The 17,712-nt window shown below is 44.4% G+C and overlaps 5 non-coding genes across 5 annotated transcripts; 4 read left to right on the forward strand and 1 right to left on the reverse strand.

The window, feature by feature from the left end:
• Positions 1–1,860: 1,860 nt before the first annotated feature.
• trnal-caa (transfer RNA leucine (anticodon CAA)) lies at positions 1,861–1,974 on the forward strand. Its single transcript has 2 exons — positions 1,861–1,898; positions 1,929–1,974. It is a non-coding gene; the product is annotated as a tRNA-Leu (tRNA).
• A 1,272-nt stretch (positions 1,975–3,246) lies between these two features.
• Positions 3,247–3,362, forward strand: trnal-uaa (transfer RNA leucine (anticodon UAA)). Its single transcript has 2 exons — positions 3,247–3,284; positions 3,317–3,362. It is a non-coding gene; the product is annotated as a tRNA-Leu (tRNA).
• A 3,236-nt stretch (positions 3,363–6,598) lies between these two features.
• On the forward strand, positions 6,599–6,712 carry trnal-cag (transfer RNA leucine (anticodon CAG)). Its single transcript has 2 exons — positions 6,599–6,636; positions 6,678–6,712. It is a non-coding gene; the product is annotated as a tRNA-Leu (tRNA).
• Positions 6,713–8,691: 1,979 nt separating this feature from the next.
• trnas-uga (transfer RNA serine (anticodon UGA)) lies at positions 8,692–8,807 on the forward strand. The gene is made up of 2 exons: positions 8,692–8,729; positions 8,773–8,807. It is a non-coding gene; the product is annotated as a tRNA-Ser (tRNA).
• Positions 8,808–14,339: 5,532 nt separating this feature from the next.
• trnai-uau (transfer RNA isoleucine (anticodon UAU)) lies at positions 14,340–14,433 on the reverse strand. The gene is made up of 2 exons: positions 14,396–14,433; positions 14,340–14,375 (listed from the first exon to the last, which is right to left on the reverse strand). It is a non-coding gene; the product is annotated as a tRNA-Ile (tRNA).
• Between the last annotated feature and the right edge of the window lie 3,279 nt (positions 14,434–17,712).

Below are 17,712 nucleotides of genomic sequence, written 5' to 3' on the forward strand. Positions count from 1 at the left end.
TAGTGGAGGAAGGGAAGCCCCTTTCTTTAAAAAAGGAAGACATCTCCCTCGTCCTAGAATGAAAAGCCTCATCCTGAGAGCAGATGCGGCGGAGACGGAGGAATTGCGAGAAGGGGATGGCGTTTTTGCAAGAGACAGGGTGAGAAGAGGAATAGTCCAGACAGCTGTGAGAGTCAGTAGGCTTACAGTAGACATCAGTAGATAAGCTGTCTCCAGAGACAGAGACAGAAAGATCTAGAAAGGGGAGGGAGGTGTCGGAAATGGACCAAGTAAACTTGGGGCAGGGTGAAAGTTGGAGGCAAAGTTAATAAAGTCAATGAGTTCTGCATGCGTGCAGGAAGCAACGCCAATGCAGTCGTCGATGTAGCGAAGGAAAATTGGGGGACAGATACCAGAATAGGCACGGAACATAGATTGTTCCACAAAGCCATCAAAAAGGCAGGCATAGCTAGGGCCCATGCGGGTGATCATAGCTACACCTTTAGTTTGGAGGAAGTGGGAGGAGCCAAAGGAGAAATTATTAGGAGTAAGGACTAATTTCGCTAGACGGAATCCAAAAAAAAGCGTAGAGCATTGAGACGTTCCTGATGGGGGATGGAAGTATATAAGGACTGGACATCCATGGTCAGGAAGGTCTCAAAGCTCTACGCTTCTTTTTGGATTCCAGACCTAATCAGTTTCCCTCTACCACCACTCTGCTCCGACTGCACTGGTACCCGGGAAGCAACATAACATCCAGGAATCTGTTCTTCCCCTTCCCTTCTGAGGCATAGAACCAGACACAGTGCCAGACATCCGACCTCTGTGGCTTTCCCCTGCTAGATCATCCAACCACAAACGGCAACCAGGTGTTGGTGAGGGTGATGATCATAGGGATAGTCTGCACTGGCTCTCTAAACCCTTTCCCCTTCCTGACTGTCACCCAGTTTCCTGTGTCCTGCACCCTGACCGTATCTACCACTTTATATGTCCTAGTCCATCCCGCCTGCGGTCCCCAGTGAACCGGGGTTCATCCAGATTCAACTCAAACACCTCATAGAATCTGCACCTTGCAGACTGTTACCAGCTGCAGCTCTGTGTACTTCTCGCAGCTGTTGTCATCAGGAACCATGGAAGTCTCCCCGCCTTTCCACATCCCGCGAGGAGCATTCCACTCCGGCGATGGCCGCCCCCTTGTCCCTGCCTTACTTTAATGTCTTCTGTGCATTTATCTCAGGATTAGCAAACCCGAGCGAAATACGTTCTCTTAAGCGTCTCATCTGTCAGAAAGGCCGCTGCTCTACAGTGCAAAACGCCCTGCTTCTGTCTCCTCTCCATCAGAGTAAACATTGACCTACAAGCCTGAACAACATTCTGACTGTAATAACTCATCCATGATAGAATGATGAACAGACACAGCGGACCGAATGGCCTTTCTGCACGATATCTTATGTTCTTGTGAACTTAATCGCAGCTTCGCTTTCTTCACTCACTAACATCCATCTGTAAAGCAGCGTTGCGAGATATAATTGAACTGTGTTCAGTTTCTGTTGACGTTGTCATGATCAACTCGCACTCAATGTTTTCAGATTCAATACGGTCTATTAATGTTTCTTCCCCGCTTCACTACATGTAAAAATAATGAGTCTTCCAAGCGTTCTCATTCATCCCAGCAAACCTCCTTCCCAAATTCTTGCTGAGACGCGTCTCACGAGTCTTCGATCTGTAATTATTTTGCTTCACTTCCCAAAGAAGCTGCCTAACCTGCGAAACTGTAACAAGCTCGCGTTCATTTCCGATTAGCGGGATGATATGTGTGTTTGTGCGTAAATAACTTTGCCTTCAAATCAGGCATTCATTCCGTTCCCAAACACAACAGTAGTCAGGGTGGCCGAGTGGTCTAAGGCGCCAGACTCAAGGTATGAAAATCCTTCCGACAAACGCGAGTGTTCTGGTCTCCAGCTGGGGTCGTGGGTTCGAATCCCACTCCTGACATCTTTTGTTGTTAAACATTCAATCCAGGTGATGTTATTTCTGCAACAAAACGTAGGTTCTTAGTGTGGATTAGGAAAACGGTAGAATAGATTGTGGCTTTTGACCCTGCTCATCACAGTACAACAGATCATCGCACACCGATTTCTGGGTGAGCGATTTATTCAGAAACAATTCCATGGAGAAGGATCTCGGCCCGTAACGTCGACTGTGTACTCTTTTCTACTTATCTAATCAATATAGAATAGTGTTTAAAGTGAAATCATTGGCTGTCGGAATATTCAATGGATGGGGACGTGAGTGTAAACTGTTCTTGCACCTGTCGGTGCGAGTCCGGAGGCTCTTTTACCTTCTACCTAATGGCAGCAGCGTAAAAAGAAAATTTCCTGGTTGGTGAGAACCTCTGGCGGTGGATGCAGTTTTCCGATGACAGCGTTATGCAGATGTGCTGAATGTTTTGTAGTGCTTTACCCGTGATGGACTGGGCCAATCCGCTAAGCTTTTGAAGATTTTCCTTCAAATGTATTGCTATTTCCGTACGAGGTCGTGATGCAGGTAGACAATCTATTCTCTACTACACATCTGCAGAAGTTCATCAAGGTTTTTGAGGCCATGGTGAATCCCCGCAGTTCCCTAAGAAAGTAGAGGATATAGTAATACCTACCAATTTAAAATTACTTCCTCCAACGAAAACTGGCTCAAGGACCTGTGGTTTTCCCTCCCCTCAAGACCACAATCTGTCCTTGGTCTTGCCGACATTGAGTGATAGGGTGTTGTCACATCTTCTTCAAAACAATCCCCTCTTAGTTGAAATGTATGCCCTATGATATAAGACATGTCACCTCTGGGATGGAGAGAGCTTCTGTGTGCTCTACCTTCATCTATGCCTCCCAAAATCTGAGAGACGTCTATCAGATTCACACTCAGTCTTGCTGCTCCAGAGAAAAAAACAACCAAAGTTTGTAGAAACTCTCGTCATCGCAAAAAAACGTCTAAATCAGGTATCATCTTGTTAAATCTCTTCTGTACACTCTCCAAAGCCTCGGCATCCTTTTGGTGACAGATGGCCTAAACTGTGTGCATTACCAGTTTCAGTGCTGTGGTGCTGTGAGCTTTAAATTCTCACATGCTGGAAAACCTGAGAAAAGGCATCACGTCCATTTTTATTTCAAATCCCACGATATAGTGTGTGTTGTGTATGTATACTCTCTTACCAAAGTAGTCATTCACTCTATTATGTAAAACACAGCTGTTCATGTGGGTTTGAAGAGAGTTGTCAGAGTGGCCGAGTGGTCTAAGGCGCCAGACTTAAGCCGAGAAAGTCGTTTCATAATAGACGCGAGTGTTCTGGTCTCCAACTGGAGACGTGGGTTCGAATCCCACTCCTGACAACTGTTGTCTTTTACACTTGGTGTTTTGATAATGTAATCACTAATTTTATTGCAGCGATCAAAGCATGGGTTGGGAGGATGAGAAAAACGCAAGAAAGATAAAGGTTTTGTTTTAGTCACAGCAGAGAGCAGTACAACGGGTCACATCACATCGGATTTAGGCTGCCGAGTTTGAAGAGAAAGAGCAATCTGCGAAGAGTGTCTGTGTCACTTTCTCAACCATGGCTGTCGGGTAGGCAGAACTACGTTGGTGCCATTCAGACACGTTGTCGGTCGCTATACTGAAAAGGCATTTTACATCGTCGTTCTTACCTGTACATCTGCCGCCGAGCTCAGCATCGTGCGTTTAACACCACTCTGGATTTGGGAGTATCGGATTGATCATTCTGGACTGGATTATATTCTCTTTCAGTGGTTTAATAGGCCACTCTTCCTTTTTTTTGCAAAGCATATGTTTTAAGACATACAGCGCGGAAAATAGCCTTCGGCCCAACTGGTTCAAAGTTAAAAGGAGAAAGTACATTTTGCAACACAGCAGATCTATATACATATATCACTATATACAAAAATGAAATTCACTTTCCCGCGGGCATCCAACAAACACAATGAAATCATTGACGGACCGTGGTAACAGGACGGTCAAAACACACAATGTCTATAACACAACAAACTGTGCAAACTCAAGCGAAATAATAATGATAGTAGCAACATTGATTGTTGTTTTACGCAATAATCCAGGGCGACTACGAAGCCCACTAGAATTTCTTTAGATATAAACGCCTTCTCAAAACAACCAGATGAATAACACATTGACGAAGGATCGAATATGAACGATTTGAAATTATTCACATAAAGCTGCAACGTTTAATACAGATAGCAAAAATGATTTCAAAAGTTATAAAAATAAAATCTGGACAAGATAAGCATATCAGATTAAACAAAAAGGAAATTGCAATTGAGGTAGCACAATATAAACTAGTACAGCAGGATGCAATGCAGTTGATGGATGGATACTTTTACTTTATATCTTTATGATTTGGATGTTGGAATTGATGATCTTACGGGCAGGTTTGCGGACTAGATGAAGACAGGTGGAGATGCAGGAGATCTGCAGGACGTAGAGAAGCTACAGAAGAACTTGGACAGATTAGGAGAATGGGCAAAAAAGTGGCACATAGAACACACTGAAAGGATGGGCTAGCATTGGAGACATGGCAAAGGTAGTTTAGAGAATAATTCAGATGGAAAGACTGATAGCTGGAGTATTTGATGGCTCTGGTCCTCTACGCACGACAATTCAGAAGATTGAGTGTTTCTCTACTCACGGTGATCGGGAAGATTGAGTGTTTACCCTACTGATGTCCCTATTTGACCCTTCCTGACTACTGGAGGTTGTCTCCCTATGTCTATCACTCGTGTCTTCCGGCGGCTTGGGTCCACCTGCTCCAGGAATAAACCTAGCTTCCTGCAATTTCAGCAGATGCTGAAACCCATCTTCAAACTCCGCTCTAAGCAACCAGCGAGACTTTTCTCAGAAAGGCGTGTTCTCCGTTGCTCTAATAGTGTGGCAGCTACTATTGGAGAAATCAAAATCTGACCCCTCAGTAGAAAATGTTTCTTCGCCTTCCAACGTTTCCTCAGTTAATCCCCTTTTCTATTCCTCGAGCATTCCGACAAATGCAGGGATTCCTGTTACTCTACCTGCATCCAGTACAAAAGATAATAGGTTCAGACTGGGTGTACCTCACAGTTCCTCCTATCCGTTCATCATCCTACTTCGCAGGAGCTGGCACCTTCTCAAAAGCAGCTCTGTACACAGTGTGAATGGACAAGGGGTCCAAAAACTTCTTTCAATTTCTCTCCTCGCGTGCTCTCAGGAGCATTATCACATCGGCAGTATTTGTTCCTACAAGAATAGAAGCTCCATCCTTCTCAATCGGATCCGGGTAGAGCAAGACTAGTGTGTCAATAATCTCAGTTACTCCAACATCTGCTCCGTAAACTCCAGCTTCAACAAGACGTAACCATTGTATGGATACTCATCAGTACTAAACCCCGGAATCTCAGGGCACTGAGTGACGTCAATGGTAAGTGCGCCCGATACCGGTCGGAACAGGATCTACAAAGCAAAGTAATTTGAGAACCTGCATCCACTGTGGCTCCAGCATAAGCACCTTCAGTCCGTAGAGATACACCAGAGTATAGTCTCACTAGCCCTTCAGGAAGAGTGTTTTGTACTTTAGTACTGTTTCCTTTGATACTCTAATCCTCTCCATGACGTCAGCCTGTTCCTTTACTGGGTCCCTCCGCAGCTTGATCTCTTTTCGTCGCTGTTTGATTAACCGCTGAATTGTTTTCTGAAGGTTTTCCTGTCCTTCACACCCCCGCTTCTCCACATTTGTACAGAACATATCGGTCACTTTCCTGGTATAGGGGTCCTGCTCAGTAACATCGCACCAGTGTGTCGGGCTTCCTATCGGCCCTTTGTGTAGCAGCAAACGATATCATCCGAATTACCGCGGCCCACAGATTTTTTCCCGATATCTTGCAAAACCCGCGGTTGTGTGAGATTTGGGGCGCTTTAGCAACAGTGGCTACTACCGAGGACTTTGCCCTGATCACGAAGGCCTCCCGTTCCTCCATCATGTTTTCCTCCTCGCTAACTTCTCGGAAGAATTCGGTACAAATATGTAGGATTCCGCAATATTCATATCATTCGAATACCTACAGCAATCACGTCATGTTGCACACTACCCCCTGTATCAGACGCTCCTGTGCCCGTCATAGCCCCCCTTTTCCATCTTATTTTTCTTTCTTTACCCGTGGAATCCCTTTCTCTCCGCCACCTTAAACAACAACAGTAAAGCTGCGTTCCCCGTTACAACAGAACCCACTGTGTTCCAGCCAGGGATGTCACATTCAGTCCATCTATAAACGTCCAAATCCTCACTTCCCTACATGTGAACACAGCGATTCTTCCCAGCGTTGTCATTCACCATTACAACCTCCCTCCCAAATTTCTGCTGATACGCGTCTAACGAGTTCTGATCTGTAATTTTAACACTGCTTCTCTTTCCACAGATGCTGCCTAACCTGAGAAAACTGTAACAAGCTCGTTTTCATTTCTGATTCCCAAGATGTGTTTGTGTGTAAATAACTCTGTTCTCAACTCAGGCATTCAATCTGTTCTGAAACACAACCATTTGTTTTGGATGTGAAGTGAGTGACGCAAAGTTGTCAGGGTGGCCGAGCGGTCTAAGGCGCCAGACTCAGGGAATGAAAGTCCTTCTTACAAGCACGAGTGTTCTGGTCTCCATCTGGGGGCGTGGGTTCGAATCCCACTCCTGACATCTTTTGTCCTTAAACATTCAATCGAGGGATGTTATTACTGCGAAGATAACGTGGGTTGTTTGTGCGGATGAGAAAAACGGTAGAAAGACGAGATTGTGATTTCCTCACGGCACATCACAGCACAACCGATCATCGTACATCCAATCCTGGGTGCCGGATTTCCTCAGAAACAATTCCCTGGTGGAGGATCTCAGACCGAAATGTCGACTGTTTACTCTTCTCCTCAGATGCTGCCTGGCCTTTTGAGTTCCCCCAGACAGACTCAGCTAATAATGTATACAGAAGTATTTAAAGTGAAATCATTAGTTGTGGGATCATTCAATGGATAGGCACGTGTTTGTAAGTTATCACCGTTTGATCAAAAGCCTGGTAGTTGATGAGTAGTGACTGTCCTTGAACGTGGTGGGGTTAGTGAGTCCTGAGGCTCGTGTGCCTTCTACCTTCTACCTGACGGCAGCAGCGACAATAAAGCAGGGCCGGTGGGTGAGGATCTCTGTTGATGGATGCTGCTTTCCGATGACACCGGTTTACGTAGATTAGTTAAATGTTTGACAGGGCTTGACCCGCGATGGACAGAGCCGAATCCATTAACGTTTCTTGAAGATGTTTCTTCAAAGGCCTTGCTGTTTCCGTACCAGGTCGTGATGCAGACAGACAATATACTCTCCACTACACATTTATAGAAGTTCGTCAAAGTTGTTGATGTCATGCCGAATATTCGCTTTCAGAATCAGGTTTATTATCATTGGCATGTGCCGCGAAATTTGTTAACTTACTAACAGCAGTTCAATGTAATACATAATCTAGCAGAGAGAGAAAAATAATAATACATAAAATAAAGCATAATAATAAATAAACAAATAAATTATTTACGTATATTGAATAGATTTTTTTTTTAATTGCAAAAACAGAAACACTGTATGTCAAAAAAATGAAGTGGTGTTCAAAGTTTCAATGTCCATTTAGGAATCGAATGACAGAGGGGAAGAAGCTGTTCCTGAATCGCTGAGTGTGTATCCTAGGCTTCTGTATCTCTTACCTGATGACAACAGTGAGAAAAGGACATGCCCTGGGTGCTAGAGGTCCTTTATAATGGGCGCTGCCTTTCTGAGACACCGCTCCCTAATGATGTCCTGGGGCATTTGTAGGCTGGTGCCCAAGATGCAGCTGACAAGATTTATAATCCTCAGCAGCTACTTTCGATCTCGTGCAGTAGTGCCTCCATGCCAGACAGTGATGCAGCCTGGCAAAACGCTCTCCACGGTACAACTACAGACGTTTTTGGGTGTATTTGTTGACATGCCAAATCTCTTCGAACTCCTAATAAAGTATAGCCACTGTCTTGCCTTCTTTATAGCTGCATCGATACTGTACGTTGGGACCAGGTTAAGAAAGTAGAGGAAATAGCAATACCCACCTCTAACAAGAACTGGCTCATGGACCTCTGTTTTTCCCTCTGCTGAAGTCCACAATCTGTTCCTTGGTCTTGCCGACTTTGAGTGATAGGGTGTTGTCATCCCTTCTTCGTTGAAATGCATGACCTATGGTATAAGACCTTCGGATTGAGATAACTTCTGCGTGCTCTACATTTACCTATGCTTTTCATAAACGAAGAAACATCCATCAGATTCTCCCTCACCACCGATTCTCCAGGGAATGCAACCTCAGTTTGTTCAACCTCTCGTTATCTCACAAACCGTCTAATTCGGGTAACAGCTTGGTAAACCATATCTGCACACGTCATCCTTTCTATGACGGATGACCGGAACTGTATCCATTACCTGTTTCAGTGCTGAGCTGCTGTATGTTTTAATTTCGCACATGCTTGGTAAACTGAGCAAATACAACATATCCATTTAATTTCAAATCACAGGATAATGTCTGTGTTTTGTATGTAAACTCTCTCACAGGAGCAGTCATTCATTCCATTCCGAAACACAGCTGTTTATGTCCGATGTGAAGAGAGTACTTCAGGGCTGTTAGTGTGGCCGAGTGGCCCAAGGCGCCAGACTTGAGGCGAGACAGTCGCTTTACAGCAAACCCGAGTGTTCTGGTCTCCATCTGGAGCCGTGGGTTCGAGTCCCACTCCTGACAACTGCTGTGCTTTACACGTGCTGTTTTGAAAATTCAATCACGGTAATTTTATTGCAGCGATCAAAACATGCTCTGTTTGGGTGGATGGGAAAGACAGAAGAATGATAAATATATTGTGTTTTTTTTCACACAGCAGAGAGCGGTACAACGGGTCAGATTACTTGAGATCCGGGGTGCACAGTTTGATGAGAAAGATGCCTCGCTGAAGCGTCGCTATCAATTTCTCCGATGCAACTACAGGTTGGATTGAATGATATTGGTGCCGTTCAGACAAATTGCCGGTCGCTACATTGCAAGGGAATTTTATATCGTCGTTCTGAAATATACATTGGCAGCGGAGCTCAATAATGTGCGTTTGACACATTTTTGGACATGGGAATTCCGTGTTGCTCTTTCAGGACTGCATTATATTCACTTGGTGTGGTTTAATACGGCCAGTATTCCTCTTTTTGCAATGCAGATGTTTTAAGACGTTGTCATAGAGTCGTCCAACATGGAAAGTAGCCTCGGCCAAAGTTCAAAGTTCAAAGCAGAAAGTAAACTTGTCATCACGGCACACATACATATATCATCAGGTACAAGAATGAGATTAAATTCCTCTCGGAAATCAATAAAAGCAATTAAGGAACGTGCCATCAGATCAGTCAAAACTTCAATGTGTATAAGGCAAGAAACTGCTGAGTCAAACAAAATGATAATAATGATAACATCAATATTAATTGTAACTTCATGCAGTAAACTAGGGCTGCTAACGAATCCGACAGCTTGTTTACATTTAAACCCTGTCTCAGAGACTACCAAGCGAATTACAAAAGGTCCAGAAAGATTTTAAACGCTCGTTACTGAGCTCTGCGGCCGATGAATATTTCAGAACGACGATCTAAAATTCCCTTGCAATATAGCGACCGACAGCTTGTCTGAATAGCACTCATGTCGCTCTTTCCAAATAATAGTCACGTCTGAGAAATTGACACCGACAGTCTTCATCGAGGCCTCTTTCTCATCGAACACTGCACCCTGATTCCTGTACGATGTGACTAGTTGTACTGCTCTCTGCCGTGACAAAAACATAATATTTATCTTGACAGAGGATCGAACATGGACGCTTGGAAAGTATTCACGTCTTTATCAGTAGAGCTGAAAAAAATAATGTAGGTAGTAAAGCTATTTTCTGAAGTTATAAAAATAAAATTTGAAAGTTAAGCATATTACATTGAAGTAAAGAAAGTTGCAATTGAGTTACAGCAATATAAAATAGCAGGTCAAACATGCTGGCAGAATAAAGCATTAATGGAAGGATTCCTGGCAGTGTGGAAGATCAGAGGGATCTTGAGGTCCGAGTCCATAGGACACTGAAACCTGCTGCGCAGGTTGACTCTGTGGTTAAGATAGCATATCTTGCATTGGACGTTATCAACCATAGGATTGAGTTTAGGTGCCGAGAGGTAATGTTACAGCTATATAGGAACCTGGTCAGAACCCACTTGGAGTACTGTTCTCAGTGCTGATCACCTCATTACAGGCCAGCTGGTGGCGCAATGGGATCAGCGCAAGTCTCTGCAGCGAAGGCTCCCGAGTTCGAATCGCAGTCGGTCCACCGCCGAGGCCGCTTTCCATCCGTGCCGGGTTGAGCGTCGAGCTCCTGACACCACGCGCCAGACAAGGATGGCTGATTTTCTGGTGCGACACGCTAAAAAAAACTCATTACACGAAGGATGTAGAAACTATAGAAAGGGTGTAGAGGAGCTTTACAAGCAGGTTGCCTGGAGAAGGGAGCATTCCCTATGAGAATAGGTTGAGTGAACTGGGCCTTTTCTCCTACTAAGGATGAGAGGTGACCTCGTAGAGGTGTATAAGACGATGGAAGGCATTGATAGTGTGGATAGTCAGAGCTTTTTCCCAGGGCCGAAATAGCTAACACGAGAGGGCATAGTTTTAAGCTGCTTAGAACTAGGTACAGAAGGGATTTCAAGGGGAAGTTTTTTTTTTTACGCAGAAAGTGGTGAGTGCATGGAATGGGCTGCCTGCTTCGGTGGTGGAGGCGGATGCAACAGAGTATTTTAAGTGACTCTTGGATAAGTAATGGAGTTTAGCAAAATAGAGGGCTATGGGCAACCCTAGGTAATTTCTAAATAAGTCCATGTTCGGAACAGCATTGTAGGCCGAAGGGCCAATATTGTGCTGTAGGTTTTCTATGTTCTATGTTCTAACAGCAGGATACAGTATAACTGATGAATGAATATGGTTACTTTACATGTTAATATCTTGCATGTTGGAAATAATGATTTTATGGACCTTTGTGGACTAGACAAAGATAGGTGGAGGAATTAGAAAGGCTAGTAAAGAATGTTTACAGATAGAACACACTGTCAGGAAATGTATGGTCCTGCAGTTTGGTAAAAGAAGTAACATCGTAGATTATTTTCTAAACATAGAGACAATTAGAATATTTGACGTGCAAAGGGACTGAAAACATTTCGTACAACAGTCCCTGAAGATTAATTTGCAGGTTTCGAAGTTGGTGAAAAGTGCGATTGAAATATTGGAAAACATTTCGAGAGGAATGGAATATAGATATAGGAATGCATTGTTGACGCTGTAAGATGCACTGATGAGGCCTTGCTCTGAGTATTGAAGCCCCTTGTCTCAGAAAGCATGCCCTAATATTGGAAAGGATTCAAAGGTGGTTTACAAAGTGATTCCAGGATTGAAAGGTTTGTCATCAGAGGAGCATGTGACGGTTGTGGGCCTCTACTCACGGGAATTCGGACGATTGAATTGTTACCGAATCAACCATCCCCTCTGACCCTTTCTGATTACTAGACGGTGTCTCCCTCTAGAGACTGAACTGAACTGAGCTCCCTTCAGTTTCAGCAGGTGCGGATAAGCATCTTGAAATTCCGTTGAAAACATCCGGAAAGACCGCTCTCCAAAAGGGGTGCCCTCGGTTGCTCTAATAGTGTAGTGAGATCTCTTTGAGAAATCAAAATCAGGCCAGCCACTAGAAAGGACATCTTCGCGTTCCAATATTTTCTCAGTTAATCCCTGTGTCCATTCCTCTAACATTTCAGCAAATGTAGAGTTTCCTGACACTCCAGCTACTGCCAGAACGTATCCTGACAGGTTGAGAATGAGTGTACCTCAGAGTTCCCTCTTTCCGCTCATCGTCTATTTAGCAGGAACTTTCACCTTCTCAAAAGCTGCTCTGAACACGGGGTGAATGGACAAGGTGTTTCTAAAGCTCTCTCTGTTCCTCTGTTCGAATGCTTCCTGGAGCCTTCTCACAACGGCAGTATTTTTCCCACGAGAATCAGTGTTCCATCCTTTTCAATCCGATCCGTGCAGAGCAACGATTGTGTGTCAATAGTCTCAGATAGTCCAGCATCTGCTTTCGTAAACTCCAGTTTAAGGACAGGTAACTATCGTATGGGTACTCATCCATAATAAGCCCCGGAATCACAAGGGGACTGACTGGCGTCGACGGTAAGTGCGTCGGATATTGGTTGTAAAAGGGTGTATTAAGTAAAATAATTTAAGAATCTGTGTCAGGTATGGCTCTAGCAGAAATACCTTTATTCCGTAGAGATACATCAGAGCATGATCCCACAATCCCTTCAGGAATAATGTTTTGTAGTTTAATACTTCCCTTGATAGTACCGTATCCTACAAGAACACTCCCAGCCTACAATAACTTTTTGTCTCCGCAGATATACCTCTGCATTTATCAGCCAGTGATGTAATAGCCAAACCGAGCTCAGAATTTATATCAACCGCTGAATGAATCATTAGACCATTCACATCAGACAGCTTTTTCCACTCTGTGAAAGAATTTAAGTCTCTTTGGATATGTAGAGGTTAACCTAATCGCTTGTGAATGCTCTTAAAATTTAGCTAAGGTCCTTGCAGGAAAGATGTTATGGCTCTGCATTTACATAATACTGTTGTTTTTTTGAAATCTAGTTCTAAGTTCAAAGTCACGTAGTTTTTTAAGTGCTTTTAGTTACGTATCTGTGTCTATATAATGAAGCTTGTCTGAGAGCTAAGCAGAGCCCCTAAGCATCGCTTTTAGGTACAGAGGCTCTCCATGATATCATGTAATAAAGTCTAGTAAGAAATTTGAAAATGGGCGGGAGAGGGGGAGATCCAAAAAGATAGGAGAAGACACGAGGGGGAGGGATGGAGCCAAGAGCTGGACAGGGGATTGGTAAAGGGATATGAGAGGGTCATGGGACAGGAGGCCCAGGGAGAAAGGAAAGGGGGAGGGTGAAGCCCATGGGCGAAGGGTATAGTGAGAGGGACAGAGGGAGAAAAAGGAGAGGGAGAAAAAGAATACACACACACACACACACACACACACACACACACACGTGTGTGTGTGTGTGTGTGTGTGTGTGTGTGTGTATTTTTCTCTCTCTCCTTTTTCTCCCTCGCTCTCCTGTCTTCTCCTATCATTTTGGATCTCCCCCTTCCCCTACCACGAGGTTGCGCTCCAGCTCACGGACTAAATTCAACGGCGCCTTTAAGATTTCTCACCCTGTCTCTCTCGTCCGTTCTCATCACCTCAGATTACAAGTTAATTGAAAGTAACTGAACAACGTGCCGATACACTTATAGACAACAGGACGCGTTACAAGCCGGAGTTACTTGTGAGATGATACCAGTTGTAAAGTAATGAATCACGGCCAGTCGTCACACCGAATCCACACTAACACCAGACACACCATCACACTGATATCTCACTGATGATCATGTTCCAATCTGACCCGTCGGATCGCAACCAGACAAAGACATGAAAGGCCAGTTATACGACCGATTGTGAAAGAATATTATATTGGGAACAACAACCTTCAGGCAAGTAGATCAAATCAAGGTCGCAGTGGAGGGATCGCATTGCAGCTAGAGGGATCTGACCATTGGAAACGGAATCTCAGCACGTCAGTAGAATCGGGGGAAGTGTTCTCTCTTTCACAGAGGCTTGGTGAACACAGGACATGTGAGAATTATTTTATAATTCTGTGCTGAAATACTGGAGCTTCATGTTGGGAGAGAGGGATAGAGATATCAGCATCTCGATACCATTTCTGGCCATTGAGGCCACGATTAATATCTCTTTTGTTCGCGTGTGCCTGAAACAACTCGCCGTTGTAAGTGAACATTGAGCTTAATCGACAGCACGGCGAACCAAGGTGAGGTGCAATTACAGCGTTTCTGAGGCATGGCTTCAGGAAAGGTCGGGTTCGTTGTTTCAATGTTTGGTTAATTGAATTGAGAAGACAGGAATGTGTTGGGCTTGTGATGCCTTGATTCAACAAAGAAACCGCCTGTTCAGGCACGTTCAACAAAGGGAAGTGAGGCTACGCGTGTTGAGCGAGAGAAGCAAACACGGAGAATGTTTGCAGCCCCGCGGGCACATGCCTTTTAGTGAATAAGGTCAGAGATGCATCGCTTCGAAGTTAAATGCAAGTAATAAACAGGGTGCTCAGCTTGAAAAACGCGCAGTGACCTGGGCGTTGCAAGCATTAAAATCACAAGTGCTCTAGGTGAGGCTCGAATTCACAGCCTCGGCATTTCTCCGCCGTGTACTGCCATATAAGTACCGCGCGCTAACCGATTGCGCCACTAGAGCCCAGCGCTGCAAACACTTGGTTGTAAATATCTGGAAAGGAAAACTGGAAGAAATTCCAATATCATGGAGCAAACAGCACAGAAATATACGTGAAAAGGCCGTTCGACCCACAATGTATTGCCGTGACATCTAAACAGCAAATCAAAGATACTCAAACTCTAATCCCTCCTTCCTACCTTGTCCATATCCCTCGATCTTCCTGACATCCATGAGGATATCGAGTAATCAAAAGTGCGCATCAAATGCCACCTATAAATTTGCTGATGATGCAAACATGGTAGGTAGAATCTCAGATGGAGAAGAGAGGGCCTACAGGACTGAGATATGCCAACTAGTGGAGTGGTGTCGCAGCAACAACCTGGCACTGAACACCAACAAGACGAAAGAGCTGAGTGTGGACTTCAGGAAGGGTAAGACGAAGGAACACATTCCAATCCTCATAGAGGGATCAGAAGTGGAGACAGTGAGCAGTTTCAGGTTCCTGGGTGTCAAGATCTCTGAGGACTTATCCTGGTCACCACATATCGATGCAGTTCTAAAGAAGGCAAGAAAACGTCTGTACTTCATCGGGAGTTTGAAGAGATTCGGTATGTCAACCAATGCACTGAAAAGCTTCTATAGATGTACATTGGGAAGCATTCTGACAGGCTGCATCGCTGTCTGGTACGGGGAGTGGGGCTACTGCACACAACCGAAAGAAGCTACAGAGGTTTGTAAAATTTGTTCCTCTCCATCGTGGATACTAGCCTACGAAGTACCCAGGACATCTTCCAGGAGCGGTGCCTCAGAAAGCTTAAGGACCTCCAGTACCCAGGACATGCCCTTTTCCCGCTGTTACCATCAGACAGGAGGCACAGAAGCCTGAACGCACACACTCAGCGATTCAGTAACAGGTTCTTCCGCTCCGCCATCCGATTTCTAAATGGACATTGAAATCATAAACACTACATCAATTTTCAAATATATATTATTTCTGATTTTTACACGATTTTCAATCTATTCGAAATACGTATACTATCATTGATTTACTTATTTATTATTATTTATTTTCTTCTTCGATATTATGTATTACTCTGAACTGCTGCTGCTAAGATACAAAATTTCATGACACATGCCGGTGATAATAAACCCGATTCTTTTTCTGAATTCTGATTCTGCTCTCTTTAAAGCCTCTAATGTTTTTGTTTCTACCACCGTACCGGGCAGTGCACTCCAGGCATCCACCACTCTGATCAAAAAAGCTTGACCTTGACATCTCCCCAGAATCTACCTCCTCCCATCCTCAATGCATGGCATCTGGTATTAGTTACTTCAACCCTGGGAAACCGACACACCCTGTCTACTCTAACTCTTCACCTCATAATCTTCTAAACCTCTACTAGATCTCCTCTCAGCTCCCGGTGCTCCAGAGAAAACAAACCATGTTAATCTAACCTTCCATACACACACACATACCCTTTAAACCCGGCAGCATCCAGGTAAACCTCCTCTTCAACCTCTTCAAAGCCTGAACTTCTTTCCTACAGTAGGGTGACGAGAATTGTATGCAATACTCCAGAAATAGCCTAATCAGAGTTTTATAAATTTGCAACATAACCCCTTCACTTTTGAACTTAAGGCTTCGACTAATAAGAGCAAGTTTCATCTTATAAAAGCAAAGTTGATCGATGAAACTCCTTATCGATCTTCGCTTTCTGCTCAAGCGGGTATAACTTGAGATTAAAAGGTACATTTATTATCAAATTATACAAATCTTTTTCTAATTCAGATGGAAATGAAAGCAAGAGGGAAACAAAAGGCAGCAGGATGATCAACGCACATATCCCCCACTGCAGACGGAGATTAATGTCCTGATATCAGTGGATTCAGCATTAATCGGGAACTCGGGATCAACCGCGTGGACAAGTATTCCGTCCATTGAGGTGCCCAGCTCAGTGTTTTTATTGTTATAATGTTTCTCGTTGTGAACAATGAAAGTGCAGTAGCCTCGGCCGGCAAATGTCCAATTAAATTGTCGCGTCATTGCATTACGTCAGAATGGAACAAAGGAAGTCAACACATTACGGGACATCCTCTGAAACCTACACTTCCACTAAACTTATGTACATCGTGTTAGATGGAGCTGATGTGGGAGAAATGGTTACCATACTGAACATAGTCTCTGTCACTGAGCCTGGCGCTGTTGTGCAGGAGAGAAGGAGGCAGAAGAGAAATGCGGTAGTCGTAGGGGTTTCCATAGTCAGGGGAACGGACAGGAGATTCTGTGAGCCTGACAGAGATACCCACATGGTGTGTTGCCTCCCAGGTGCCAGGGTACGGGATGTCTCGGATCGGGTCCTGAACATTCTAAAGGGAGAGGGTGAGCAGCCAGTTGTCTTGGTACATGTTGGTACCAATAACATAGATAGGACAAAGGAGGAGGTCCTGAAGAGAGATTTCCAGGAGTTAGGAAGGAAGCTGAGAAGCAGGACCTCCAGGGTAGTAATCTCGGGATTGCTACCTGTGCCACGTGCTAGCGAGGGCAAAAATAGTCGGATCAGGCAGATGAATGCGTGGCTGAGAGACTGGTGCAGGGGGCAGGGCTTCAGGTTCTTGGATAATTCGGATCTCTTCTGGGGGAAGTATGACCTGTTCAAAAAGGACAGGTTACACCTGAACCCGAAAGGGACCAATATCCTGGCGGGAAAGTTTAGTAGAGCTGTTAGGGAGGGTTTAATCTAATTTTGCAGGGGGATGGGTACCGGAATGATAGAGCGGAGGAAGGAGAAAACAGAAATAAATCTAAGATAGTGAGCAGTAAAGATGTCAGGAAAGACAGGCAGGTGATGGGACAAGTTTGTAGCCATTGGGATGAGTTGCAGTGCAATAAAGTTGCAGTGAAATCAAAGCAAAAATTACCAAATACTGGTCTTAAGGTGTTGTACTTAAATGCACGCAGCATAAGGAATAAGGTGGATGATCTTGTCGTACAGCTACAGATTGGCAGGTATGATATTGTGGCCATCACTAAGACCTGGCTGAAGGATGCATGTCTCTGGGAGCTGAACGTCCAAGGATACACGGTGTATCGGAAGGATAGGAAGGTAGGCAGAGGGGGAGACGTGGCTTTATTGGTAAGAAATGATATTAAATCATTAGAAGGAGGCGATATAGGATCGGAAGGTGCAGAATCTTTATGGGTTGAGCTAAGAAATAGCAGGGGTAAAAGGACCCTGATGGCAGTTATTTATAGACCTCCAAATAGCTGCAGGGATGTGGACTACAAATTACAACTGGAAA

The sequence above is a fragment of the Mobula birostris genome, chromosome 13, assembly GCF_030028105.1.
Source record: "Mobula birostris isolate sMobBir1 chromosome 13, sMobBir1.hap1, whole genome shotgun sequence".
NCBI classification, from domain to species: Eukaryota; Metazoa; Chordata; class Chondrichthyes; order Myliobatiformes; family Myliobatidae; genus Mobula; species Mobula birostris.